The sequence below is a fragment of the Hibiscus syriacus genome, unplaced genomic scaffold (assembly GCF_006381635.1).
Source record: "Hibiscus syriacus cultivar Baekdansim isolate YM2019G1 unplaced genomic scaffold, ASM638163v2 tig00109926_pilon, whole genome shotgun sequence".
In the NCBI taxonomy this organism is placed as follows: domain Eukaryota; kingdom Viridiplantae; phylum Streptophyta; class Magnoliopsida; order Malvales; family Malvaceae; genus Hibiscus; species Hibiscus syriacus.
In genome coordinates this window covers 79,693-91,891 of record NW_024062532.1, presented here as the reverse complement: position 1 = coordinate 91,891, position 12,199 = coordinate 79,693, and the positions used below count along the sequence as shown (strand labels likewise).

At 38.5% G+C, this 12,199-nt stretch overlaps 1 pseudogene; it reads left to right on the top strand.

The window, feature by feature from the left end:
- The first annotated feature begins 1,384 nt into the window (after positions 1-1,384).
- On the top strand, positions 1,385-11,884 carry LOC120210595 (annotated as a pseudogene).
- Positions 11,885-12,199: the final 315 nt, after the last annotated feature.

Below are 12,199 nucleotides of genomic sequence, written 5' to 3'. Positions count from 1 at the left end.
CACACTTCCATGGCTTCCCAACCCCATGTCTTTCCCTAACTTTCCACCCATCAGATGAAGATAACATCTCGAATCCTGGCCTCGGATTCTGCTTTCACTTCCTCATAGTTAACATCCATTCTACTCCAGCAAGCTCCTGGTTGAAACTAGCGGCAACCCGACCTGATTAAGAAAAGCTCTAAACTTTGGATGTTGAAGACTCGAAAATGAAGCCGACTCACAACACTCATAAATCCAATCAGCTAACAAATCAACTGCACACTCAATCTGGGATTTGCTTAATGTTGGCCCAGGTCATGTTTTGGGAGTTTTTAGCTTCTTTACACTATCTTCCAACATAGCCAAAGCACCTAAATCCTCTGTACCCCTAGATAAAACCAAATGAGTTGATTTTGTGGCGCCAAACCCTCATCACTAGTAGTCACAACTGCCCCAGGTGACGACGAGTAAGTTAACTCCCCAAATGATCTTGAAGGATCAACGATAGCCAACTGAGCAGCTTGATAAGAGCAACCCGGACTAGAACCGGATGTGACAAGGACCTGTTCAGTGGCAGTTACCGTGACCGAAGAAGAAAGTCTTTTTCTATCACTAGGAGTTCCAACTACTACCTTCGTCGGAGATGGAGAAACAGAAGAAATGGGTTTAGCAAAAGCATTAAAGTTGGGACATGTTCCTCTCTTTAGATGTTCTGAAGCTGTTTGTGAAGGATTAGACGCTGAGAAAACACCGTTGCACAAAGAGCATCGGAGTTTTACAACTTTAAGGAGTCCGTTATCGGCGTTACGAACGAACATGGGTTTTAGATGTGACCAATACTTTGTCGAGCAAGTGGGGAAGTAGGGGAAGAAGATAGTTTATTAAAAAAAGAGTAAATTATAACTTTGTTCCTAAATTACTTTGAATTTATAAATTGATCATTGATTAGTATTCTATTTAAAGTTCAAGAGTTAAAGTAAAAATTAAACACTTTCACTAACGTGTCATGTCATCAAACTAACGAAAGTAAATGTTTCATTGATCACATCTTAATTAAAACAAAATGAGAGTGACCACGAATTAACTTTTTTGAATCGAACGACCATACGTTTTAAAAAAAATAAAACTAAAGTGATCAACTATTTAATTTACCCTAATTTAAAATATCCAAATCCAAGTTAGTTAATTAACGAACCACTCGACCCATTGATTCAAAAAGTATACCAACCCGACCATTTAACCAAAATGTTGTCTACCCAGTTTAAATTAATTTTTTTTCATGGATTAAACTGGTTGAAATTATGTCAGCGGACCTAAAAGAAAGAAAGTAAAAAATACTAATTGAGGGAAAGTGCTAAGTAGAAGGTCCAGATGAGTAATTAAGCCATTTTAAATCAAAAGACGAATGGTATTGGTCTCCTATAGGAGAAGAATCGGAGGGAGAAGCAGAAAAGGCGGGGTTATGTTTCTGTTAAAAAAGAATAGTGAGAGAGGCCATGGAAGTTCTCCGGTTTGCGCCCTTCTCTCAAAGCCTCCCGTCCCAAGCACTAAACACAAATCAAATCCATTCTTCACTCTCCTTTATCAAATATAATTTCCTTTACGTGAAGGAAAACATCTGCGTTTCACCAATGATGCATTTCTCCAAACTCGAAGATACGCCCATGTTCCGGCAAGAGGTTCGTTTTCTTCTTCTTATTCTTCTTGTTTATACACTCATATGGCAATGCTGCATCTTTTTTCGTTTGCGTAACGTTGTTCTTTTAATAATAGATACAATGCGTGGAAGAGAATGCTGAGTTGATGAGAGGAAGATGTTTAAAGTTTTATAAAGGATGTCGAAAATACACGTAGGTCTACATTTTTGTTGTTGTTTCAATCGTTTGCACACACCCTTTCTAAAGATGAAACACTCTTCTTTTAATTGAGATCTCACATGGTCTCTACCCTTGAAAATACCAGAGAGGGGCTTCAAGACGGGCATTCTGGCGACATTGCTTTTGTAAGCGCCCTCGAAACTTTTGGAGGGGATCAAAACGATCCTACATGTGTTGCTTTTGGAGGTACACGTTCTGCCTTCCTATACCCTCTTGGATTTGTTAGGGGATAATTTGGTTTGTAAGGTCTGGAAATGCAATAAATTTCTCAACATATTAGTTGGTGTTCTTAATCCAGGCCCAATCATGACACAGTTCACTGTTGCACTGAAAGAAATGGCCTCATACAAGGAAGTTCTTCGCTCAGAGGTAGTGACTTTATGATTTTAGAGATGCCTTGCTAAAACATCATGTATGATCTTTACATTTTCCTTAGGGTTTTGACATTTGACAACTGAATATGGTGATATAACTTAATGGTGTACGTTTTTCCCCCCTTAGTGTAAGAACTGCTCTTTGTTAAGATCTGTAGTTGTAGAACCAGTTTCATCTTGAGCAGTTTTAGTGCAAATTATGAATAATTACAAACAAAAAGGATACTGCAGATCTTCTGCTACAATAAGGTAGGCCATTCTCTAGAAATATGCCTGAGCTCTTCTGCTACAATAAGGTGTTTTTATTTTTTACCGGAAAACTTCTAAGTTTCTTCATCCTAGAAAAGTAGTTTAAGAGGTCTGGTGAAAGATTTTGAATTAATTTTCCCACTCCTGACACTTGTATTTTACCTTTTTCAGATAGAGCGCATGCTAAATGACAGGTTGCTTCAGTTTGTCAATGTTGATCTGCAAGAAATTAAGGTACTATTTATCATATGATAGATGTTTAATGAAGTTCCAGTCATCTTAATTAAGGGTTTTGTACTTTTTAGGGACATCAACTTTATATTTTCTTAGTTATCACTAGTTTCGGCTCTGAAGTTGGAGTATTTTCTTTGTTATGAAACAATAATATGATATCATTTAGAATTTCTCCATTCTTCTGGATTTATTTTCACATGATTTAATGTAACAACACTGGGAGAGATTAATGCTAACTTTTATTTTAACAGAATGTATCTCTTTGTTTCTGTTGGAAAGGAGAAAGTGTCGGTATGTTAAGTGGCGCCTCTCATATTTTCTGACCCACTGTTAAACCATTGTTTCAGGATGCCCGAAAACCTTTTGACAAGGCTTCACTTGCATATGATCAGGTGAATTTCAAATCTTCTTTTAACCTTCATCATGATTTCCAGTTCTACTACAATAAGGATGCCTTTAATCTATAAGCATCATGATTGCTAATTTAAATTTGTTGATAAACAATTCGGAAAATTTGTTGAAAATAAAAAAATACGATGTTACCAACAATATTCTAGAATCTCATTTCTAAACTTCCCTGATGTTGATTATTGATGATGCACTAAAAAACCAGAAGGAAGACGAGGGCCATGCAAACATGTCTTATAGTTGATTCAAGATTCGTATACAGTGTTAAAATCTTTCCCCACAATATGGTACTATATTATCATAAAGCCTCTGCTTGGTTGTTTCCTTTGCTACATGCTAGAAAGGCATGTTTGTGTAATCAATAATTACAAATTAAAAAACAAAGGTTTAAAATAAAAGAATGGATGGATGTTTTTCTTAAAAATAATTACATTTGGTTTTGGTATACAGGCACGGGAGAAGTTTATGTCTTTAAGGAAAAGCACCAAGACTGATGTAGCTGCAGCCATAGAGGAGGTATATATAATATTAACCTTTTTCTTGACCCAAAGATTTATCCTACAAGTGCAGAAACTGTTGAACATTTTGTTATGGTTAACCATTATCTTTCGAAATCTAATTTGGTAGAGGAACATTCCAGGAATTGCTTGCTGCTAAAACCTCATTTGAGCTAGCCCGCTTCAATCTGGTGAGGTACTTTTGCCAACAAAGGCATTCATTTGTTTACTTGAAGCTGTAAGTGTGCATGTTCTGCCACCTCCAGGTTAGTGCTCTATCCAAGTTTGAAGCCAAAAGGAGGTTTGAATTTGTGGAGGCTGTTAGTGGGATGATGAGTGCTCACCTGCGATTCTTCAAACAGGTTTGGAACATTTGATATGCTTCCACTTGTGTCGTTTTAATATTTTCAACTTCTGGAGTCTGGATCTTTTCTTCTTTGCAGGGATATGAACTCTTACATAATATGGAACCCTTTGTTAACCAGGTTTGTCTCGAGTTTTCTGCCCTAGAAACTTGTTTCTTCTATCTTTCATATCACTTAATCCAGAGGATTTCAGAAACTAGTGTATGTGGGTTACAGGTCTTAGCTTATGCACAACAGTATAGGGAATGTTCAAACTATGAACAGGAATCTCTAAGTGAAAGGATGCAGGAACATATCAGGCAGATTGATCGAGAGAGTAAACTGTCCTTAACGGGCTATACCGGTCCTACTGTTTCGGATGGTATGCAACCTATCACAAGGGGCTCCCAAAAAGCTATTGAGGCTGTTATGCAATCTGCCGCAAAGGGAAAGGTGACATCTCATCTTGAGATTCTTGTTAAAAGTTAGTTTCAAAGTTTGGCAACCAACTTTGAAAAATGTTTTTCAAAGTTTGGTAAATATTTATTTAAAAAATGTTTTTCAAAGTCTGGTAAAATTTGATAGATGTTTGTTGAAAATAGGAATGAATAAATTCACTTTAGTCATTGCACTTTAGGGTATTTTCAAAGATTAGTCCCTAAATTTCAACTATAAATACCCTAGCTCATTTAGCTTCAAAATCATCCCAAAATCCCAAATCATTTCTTTCTCCAAATACTAGAGAGTTTCCTGTGAGTAGTGAGTGTTTTGTAAACACCTGTAAATTTTCTCTCTTAATAAAAGATCTGCAGCAGTCCGGAGACGTAAGCACAATTGGCTGAACTCCGTTATCAATTTTCGGGTATTATTTTTCCGCTTTTTATTTCGTATTCTCACTAATCTGGCTATAGGGAAATTACTCGTTCTCAGTTTATTTCCTAACAACTGGTAATAAGAGCTTTTGGTTGTGAATTTTGTCAATTTTTGCGAAGTTACTATTCATTACTATTCACATGAATAGTGAATTTCGTGAATAGTAAAAATTTTGTCGGCGATACGAGTTTGTCGACGGAGGTGTTATAATATACGGTGGTTCGCACAAATTGTCAGAAACGATCTGAAGAAGCCAGATTCGAGTGGAAGCGATGGCTGCAGACGAAGGGAATGTGAAAATTGAAAAGTTCGATGGTGCGGACTTTGGCTTTTGGAAGATGCAGATTGAAGATTTTTTGTACCAGAAAAATCTATATCAACCTCTCTCAGGAAAACAACCAGAGGGCATGAAGAATGAAGACTGGGCTCTTCTCGATAGACAAGCCCTCGGAGTTATCCGACTGACGTTGTCCCGAAATGTTGCTTTCAACATAGTAAAGGAAAAGACCACGACGGGTCTTATGGCGACTCTCTCCAGTATGTATGAGAAGCCATCGGCCTCAAACAAAGTTCATTTGATGAGGCGATTATTCAATTTGCAGATGGCAGAAGGGGCATCGATGGCACAACACCTAAATGAACTCAACTCAGTTGAGTTCAGTGGAAATTGAATTTGATGATGAAGTTCGAGCTTTAATTCTTTTATCATCTCTACCAGACAGTTGGAATGCTACTGTTACAGCAGTTAGCAGCTCGTCGGGAAAATAGTAAATTGAAATTCGACGATGTTCGGGATCTGGTACTGAGCGAAGAAATTCGACGGAGAGAATCGGGTGAAGCATCAATCTCCTCAGCCTTGCACACGGAGTCCAGAGGGAGAACTTCAGAAAGAAATTCAAATCATGGCAGATCAAAATCCAGACGGGGAAAATCCAGAACGGGAAAGAAAGATTTTACCTGTTATAATTGTGGCAAGAAGGGTCACCTTAAAAGAGATTGTCGAGCACTGAAGAAAAATACCGGTGCACAAGAATCTGCCAACGTGACAGAGGAGACAGGTGATGCCATGATTCTAAGTGTCAACAGTCCGATTGAATCATGGATCTTGGATTCAGGGGCATCTTTCCACCACCCCATGCCGAGAAATCATGGAAAATTATGTCAATGGTGATTTTGGGAAGGTTCATCTAGCCGATGATGAAACCTTGAAGATCGTCGGAAAAGGAGACATCCGATTAAAATTGCCAAACCAGACCACCTGGACGCTAAAAGGAGTGAGACATATTCCCGACCTCAAAAGAAATTTGATTTCTGTAGGACAGCTTGATGGTGAAGAATTTAGCACAACCTTTCCAGGTTGTGAATGGAAGATTAATAAAGGAGCACTCGTCATTGCTCGTGGTAAGAAAATTGGTACTCTCTATATAACCTCAAATTTAGAGAATATCATTGCAGTAGCAGATGCTGATGGAAAATCAAACCTATGGCACCAAAGGCTTGGCCATATGAGCGAGAAAGAGATGAAGACACTTTTGTCAAAGGGGAAGTTGCGGGATCTAAAAAATGTAGATGTCGGACTATGCGAGGATTGCATCTTTGGCAAACAAAAGAAAGTCAGCTTTGCAAAGATTGGTAAGACACCCAAGGCTGAAAAGTTAGAGTTGGTTCATACTAATGTATGGGGACCATCTCCAGTTCTATCTCTTGCAGGCTCATTATATTATGTCACCTTCATCGATGATTCTACAAGGAAGGTGTGTGTTTATTTTCTGAAGAAGAAATCAGAAGTCTTTGATACCTTCAGAAAATGGAAGGCCATGGTGGAAAATGAGACTGGTCTGAAAGTCAAGCGGTTGAGGTCTGACAATGGAGGAGAGTACAGAAATCGTAGATTCAGAGATTTCTGCGCAAACAATGGGATCAAGATGGAGACAACATTTCCCATGACACCGCAGCAGAATGGCGTAGCAGAGCGCATGAACAAAACTCTGAATGAACGTGCCAGAAGCATGAGGATACATGCCGGATTTCCCAAATTTCTATGGGCTGAAGCTATCAACACTGCAGCTTACTTGATCAACCGTGGGCCCTCGGTTCCTTTGGATGACAGAATACCAGAGGAAGTTTGGAGCAAGAAAGAAATAAACCTTTCACACTTAAGAGTGTTTGGTTGTATTTCTTATGTACACATAAACTCTGCTGAAAGAAGTAAACTTGATGCCAAGTCCAACAAATGTGTCTTTGTTGGTTATGGTGGTGATGAGTTCGGTTACCGGTTTTGGGACTACGAAAATTGAAAGATCATCAGAAGCAGAGATGTCATTTTCAATGAGAATGTGATGTACAAAGACAGATCAACCATAGAATCAAGTAGCTCAAACATCGAAGCTGAAACAAAGGAATTTATTGAGTTCGAGGAGATTTCTGGAAATGATGTTCAGATCAGTCCTGAAGCAGTTCAAGAAGAACCAGGCACACCGAAACTAAGATGCTCCACCAGAATTCCTAAACCAACCCAACGGTATTATCCTTCTTTGCACTACTTGTTGCTGACTGACAATGGTGAACCAGAGTGCTATGATGAAGCAATGCAAGTGGAGGATTCAGTCAAGTGGGAGTCTTCCATGAAAGATGAGATGGACTCGCTTATGTCAAATCAGACGTGGGAATTAGCTGAATTACCACTAGGCAAGAAAGCGCTCCACAACAAGTGGATTTACAGGATCAAAGAAGAGCATGATGGGAGCAAACGCTACAAAGCAAGATTGGTTGTCAAAGGTTTTCAACAAAAAGAAGGTATTGACTACAATGAAATTTTCTCACCAGTCATAAAACTGTCCACAATCAGACTGGTGTTGAAAATTGTAGCTGTAGAGAATTTACATCTTGAGCAGTTAGATGTAAAGACAGCTTTCCTTCATGGTGATTTGGAGGAAGAAATCTATATGAGGCAGCCAGAAGGCTTTATAGAGGCAGGCAAGAAAAACCTGGTATGCAGGTTGAAGAAGAGCTTGTATGGTTTAAAACAAGCTCCTAGATAATGGTACAAGAAGTTCGATAGTTTCATGAGTAGCAGTGGTTTTACCAGATGCCAAGCAGATCATTATTGCTATATCAAGAGGTTCGACAATAGCTTCATTATTTTATTGTTGTACGTTGATGACATGCTCGTTGCAGGCTCAGATATGTAAGAGATTATAAACTTGAAGCAAAAATTGTCGAAGCAGTTTGTTATGAAGGATCTGGGCGCTGCAAAGCAGATTCTTGGGATGAGGATTAAGAGAGACACAAAGTCGAGGACTTTGATGTTATCACAGGCTGAGTACATCAACAAAGTACTCTTCAGGTTTAACATGCAAGATGCTAAACCAGTGAGTACACCTTTAGGTGTTCATTTTAGACTCTCCAAAGAATAGTCACCAAAGACGGAGGAAGAATGTGCACACATGGTGAAGGTGTCGTATGCCTCTGCAATTGGAAGTCTAATGTATGCCATGGTTTGTACCAGACCAGATATTGCTCATGCAGTGGGAGCTGTTAGCAGGTACATGAATAATCCAGGTAAGGTACACTGGGAAGCAGTCAAATGGATCCTCAGATATCTGCGGGGTAGCACAAACAAAGCACTTTGTTTCAAATGTGGAGATACGATACTGACAGGCTATGTAGATGCTGACTTAGTCAGAAATGTCGACATCAGAAGAAGCACTACAGGGTATGTCTATACTCTAGGAGGAACTGCAGTGAGTTGGGTTTCTCAACTACAGAAGATAGTTGCTCTCTTCACAACTGAAGCAGAATATGTCGCTGTTATGGAAGCCAGCAAGGAGATGGTTTGGCTCCAAAGTTTCTTGGAAGAGTTAGGCAAGAAACAAGAAAACAATGTCTTGTATTTTGACAGCCAAAGTGCTATCCATCTAGCAAAGAATCCTTCTTTTCATTCCAGGACGAAGCACATACAATTGAGATATCATTTTATCCGATCTCTTCTGGAAGATGGGATTTTGAAACTTGAAAAGATTAGTGGAGCTCAAAATCCGACAGACATGTTGACAAAGACGGTGACTACAGACAAACTGAAGTTGTGTTCAACTTCAGTTGGCATACTAGAATAACAATACCAGAAATACTGCTGCATTGATCGAGATGTGAAGACAGATTAAAATCAGTCTTCAAGTGGGAGATTGTTAAAAGTTAGTTTCAAAGTTTGGCAACCAACTTTGAAAAATGTTTTTCAAATTTTGGTAAATGTTTGTTTGAAAAATGTTTTTCAAAGTTTGGTAAAATTTGGTAGATGTTTGTTGAAAATATGAATGAGTAAATTCACTTTAGTCATTGCACTTTAGGGTATTTTCAAAGATTAGTCCTTAAGTTTCAACTATAAATACCCTAGCTCATTTAGCTTCAAAATCATCCCAAAATCCCAAATCATTTCTTTCTCCCAATACTAGAGAGTTTCCTGTGAGTAGTGAGTTTTTGTAAACACCTGTAAATTTTCTCTCTTAGTAAAAGATCTGCAGCAGTCCGGAGACGTAAGCACAATTGGCTGAACTCCGTTATCAATTTTCGAGTATTATTTTTCCGCTTTTATTTCGTATTTTCACTAATCTGGCTACAGGGAAATTACTCGTACTCGGTTTATTTCCTAACAATTCTTAATCTTGGTTTGAATTTAAATGGTTATGTATTTAAATGGTTATGTATTCTTAATGAGTTTATTCACATAGGTCCAAACCATACGACAAGGTTATCTATCAAAACGTTCCTCAAATCTGAGAGGTGATTGGAAGAGAAGGTTTTTTGTTCTTGACAGTCGAGGAATGCTGTACTACTATCGTAAACCATTTGTCTGTTCTTCTGTAAGTAACTAAATGAAGATCAACAGGCTGTAAATTTTCCTCTTTCCTTTTTTATTCATGGTCCATGCTAAATGTTACTTTTTCAGGCAGCTGGAAATCAGTGTGCAACACAAAGGACTAGTTATGAAAATGGTCCTGGGCTGCTGAGTCGATGGCTTTCTAACCATTACCAGAGTGCTGTACATGATGAAAAATCTGTTACACGTCACACAGTAAACTTGTTGACATCAACAATCAAAGTGGACGCAGATCAGTCAGATTTAATGTTCTGTTTCAGAATTATCTCGCCAACCAAAATCTATACATTGCAGGTATTTGTTCAATGTTTCAATTTCATTTCTGACTCGAGACTTTTTTTGGGGGGGTAATGTTTTGTGGTTAAGTTTGGAAAAGAGCAAACTATTGAAAGGACTAGGTTGGCAATGCAGGCAGAAAATGCACTAGACCAGAGGAATTGGATTGAAAAAATAACTGGGGTGATTACATCATTATTGAGTTCACAAACACCTGAAAAGGTAAATTGATTACATTTTCTTCACTGGGGGAGGGGTAGGAGGCATTGATCAAGTTTTCCTCACTGACTTCTTTTTCCATTCAAATGACCTTACAACGTGTATTTCAGAGTGATAGTTCACAGGCGGAGTCCCCTGATGCTTATCAGACAGCAACCGGACAACATATACCTAAGGTTCCCTCCACTGGAAGTCTGCTAGATATGTCTAAAAGTTCGCAGCATCAAGAATATTCTGCAAAGAGTGAAAAGCCAATCGATATATTAAGAAAAGTAGCTGGGAACGATAAATGTGCTGATTGTGGAGCACCAGAGCCAGACTGGGCATCTTTAAACCTTGGTCTACTCATATGCATTGAATGTTCTGGAGTTCACCGCAATCTTGGCGTACATGTATCCAAGGTATGCCTTAGAAATGTGCTCTAGGAACCTTATGTGCTACTAAGAAATGTATTGGAAATTCTTTAATATTTTCTTAACAGAAATCTTTCATTTCTGTTATAATTTTATTTTCTTCGGTCGAGTATTCATGCAGCTTTTGAATAACCTCTTGCTCAGGTAAGATCTCTGACACTTGATGTTAAAGTGTGGGAACCGTCTGTCTTGGCTTTGTTTGAATCACTGGGAAATATCTATGTGAATACAATCTGGGAGGACTTGTTGCAGTCGGGACATACAAGAACTGTCATACCTATGGGGTAAGTAAAACTATTCGATTCCATTTGGGTAATCTTCCTATAATGATACTTTTTTTACTTGTAGTTCTTCGAAGCCTGAAGGACAAAAGCAGCTTCTCAAAGCGAAACCTACTCAGGATGACCCGATTTCAGTGAAGGAGTTGTTCATTCATGCAAAGGCAATTCCCTATTGTTTCCTCTCTTTTTTTTCTTTCAAAATAAGACTGCATCGATGATGTCTGCAGAGGTGTAATCTTTTTGGTTGCGATTATTTCAGTATGCAGAGAAAGCTTTTGTTTCTAAGATAACAGATAATCCGAGTCCGCTTTCAGTAGCCGAAGAGGTGTGGCAAAGTGTTCGTTCTAATAATCCGAAGGCCGTATACCGCCACATTGTTTGCTATGGAGCAGATGTCAACAGTATATCTGGTCATGCATCATATTGTACACCCTCTCCCCTGTCCCTTAATCCAGATTAATGTGAAAAACCAAAGAAACCCTTTAATTACACCAATTTGATTGCTTCGCAGTTTACTCTCTGGACCAGTCCTCAAGATCCTTGAACTCAAAAAACGAAAGCAAAGAGGAGATCAAGGAGGAGCATTCTGACGGTTGTTCGTTGCTTCATCTCGCCTGCTTAAACACGGATATCAGCATGGTGGAGCTACTGCTTCAGTACGGCGCAAATGTAAATGCATCGGATTCAAGAGGCCGGGGGCCACTCCACCTTTGTATCGTTGGCAGGAATTTCGCAATAGCAAAGCTGCTTATTGCAAGGTGATTTATGTTTTTGTGTTGATGATGCATAGTGGTTATGTTATGTACCCCAGTGGTATGAATGATGTTCCAAAAATTGCAGGGGAGCAGACCCACATGCTGTAGATGGGGAAGGTAAAACTCCACTTCAGCTGGCATTGGCATCAGGTATCAATGAAAATGAGGTTTTGGCACTCTTAACAGATTGATGGTAGTGTAATACTAGAACCCCAAAACACAAGGCAATAATGACCCCAGTTTTATATATATAGTATGTATATTTTACTCCAGGAATGTGCTAAACTGCAAGACAAAATGTGACATTAAAACACCCACTTTTGAGCTACTTATGCATGCAAATGTTCTTTCTTTCTTTCTGAATTTGGAAAGAAAATGCTGATACAATGAGTCGCAAGTTTATCCATTGTTTGCTAAACTATTTTCTACCAACGATTATTTGTTAAAATCTTCTTTAATAATCGACAACACACACAACTTTTTAAATCTAAAACCTTTATGAAAAATAATACTCTTTAGATTATAATTTCTTGTATACTTTATT